Here is a 2243-nt window from a genome sequence, read left to right on the forward strand (position 1 = left end):
TCCTGCTGGGAGGAATATTAGAGGCTAGTGATATCAAAGGCAGTTCACAGCACTGACTCAGGTCCTGAGTGTTTTATAACATAAGCTTGCAAGCTTGCAAATGGAAGTCTGGAAGTTTCAGCACAGAGAAGAATCTATGAAAATTTTCTTATGTAACGTGCATACAAAGTTTTGCTTCTAAAAACCTTTTTATTTTCAGCTGTGTAAGTTTTCCTTAGACCTTTATGCCACACCCAGACCGCACAGAGACAGTCCAAATCATGTATATGCTAGTTGTGTACTTTTGAGGCTGATAAATGTGAGCAAATATGGGGCTACTGCACTTCAAAGATTAAATATTTCACTTTATTTTTGCTATTGCTGTTGCAAATTAAGATCAAAGCAATACAGCTACCTCAAGGGCAACTAATGAGATAAAAGTTAGTTGTTTGCTAGTGTGCTCATTATTTGTCCTCTTCAACGTGCCTTGATCCAAGTACCATTCCTCCAGTCCTGCCCTGGGCACTGTTCTCCAAGACATTCCTGTTACTGTCAGATTATTTTCAATGTTCACTTGGTATGAAAAGCCATTCTTTCATGCATCCATCCTACCTATTCAAGTCGATCACAATTGGCCTGAACACTGACAAAGTAAGCAGGCAAGAAGAGTCAGGCAGACTGAAAATGCTGAAGGGAAACAGAAAGGTCCTGAGAGAATGGGTTTAAAACAGTCTGTTAACCCAGAAATTGTTTCCCTCCAACTCTCTAGTGGCTGGCTCACATAGAAATTTCATTTTCTATTATAGAAGATCAACTAAAAAGAACTTCTTAATAAAAAATGAAAGTTTTATATCTGCAAGCTGCTGGAGAATTACACAATTAAAAATAATCTGACACAGTCTAGATGAGAAAACACAAAAACATGCCATTGAATAGGGTCAGAATTTTAATGAAAGAGGAAACATCGTCAGCCTCCAAAAATGCTGCTATCTGTCTCCTGTCCTAAATCCTTGAGTGTTTGGTACATGTTTTTCTCTACCAGTCTTCCTGTCTTTCTCTAGTTTTTCTAACATATTTTCCTCCTTCCACATTGGTACATAATGTTCAAAACGACAATCTTGCCATCCCCAAAACTAAAAGAGAGGTTCACTGAATGAGCCAGCTGTAATATAGGAAAGATTAATTGTGAGTGCAGGGTTTAGAGGTGATATGGGAATATCATTCATGTCAGCAGTAAGGCAGATTTATAGCTCCAAAAAGGAGTAAGAGCTGCTTGCTTTAGGTAAAGAGTTGCTCTCAACCTCCTTTATTAAATCAATAGCAATAGAGGAGGACATCAAAAGATGGCCCTGAGTCCCTGCTTGCAAATCCTCCAGGGGTCACATTCACCCCAGTGAATGGTTCATCACTCCATGGTCAAATGGTGGAGTAGAGAGGCCTTCTCTACCGTTTCAGGCTTTCCTGACCTAGAACAGGGCACCCATGTGGATGCTGCATAACAGAACCCCAGAGAAGAGTTATACCACAGTAATTGGAATGGATCTTTGTCATGAGTATCACAGAAACTGCTCTGGGGTCTGGGATATAAGTATTACTGCATGTATTTTTTTCTCAGCCCTAGGTTCAGAAATAACCTGCATGCCCTGTTGCAGCCCATCAATAAGAACCTGAGGCTTTTGTTGCCTGAGGTGGAAACGTGGGTGTTTGTGAGAATGAAGATCCTTCTGGGATCATTGGGACTGAGCAGAATGGAGCGAGCCAGATCTCATACAGGCTTATCAATACTGGCTTTTGGAATTAGCCCTTGCACTGAAGTACTTACCTGAGCACTGATTTCTAGAGACTGGCTTGGGGTGGTCCAAAACAAAAACTGGATGCAAAAGACCAATTTTCAGGTGTGAAGAATTTGCCTGGTCCCATCATTATTTACCAGAGTTGCTGTATCAGCATGACGCCTTTGTAGAACTTTACTGGAGTGCCTCATTACATTGATGTACAACCCCCAAGAAGAAAAATCGTATAGCAAAGCGGTGATAGGCATCAGGGTTTGTCCTATTCCCTTTCTAGTTTTGATGTAAAAATGTGAAACAAGGTGCTTGTTCCCAGCACTGGAGCAGGTGGCATTTTTGTACAAAGTGGCTGCCCCTCTAGAGGCAGTGCACACCCGTGCCCTCTCAGGATGACATGGAGACAGGGGAAGGCAGAAACAGTCTAATAGGTTTATTGGGAAATCCTCTGCAGGACTTAGCATAAAAAAAGCACTG

This window comes from Geospiza fortis, unplaced genomic scaffold (assembly GCF_000277835.1).
Source record: "Geospiza fortis unplaced genomic scaffold, GeoFor_1.0 scaffold181, whole genome shotgun sequence".
Lineage (NCBI taxonomy): Eukaryota > Metazoa > Chordata > Aves > Passeriformes > Thraupidae > Geospiza > Geospiza fortis.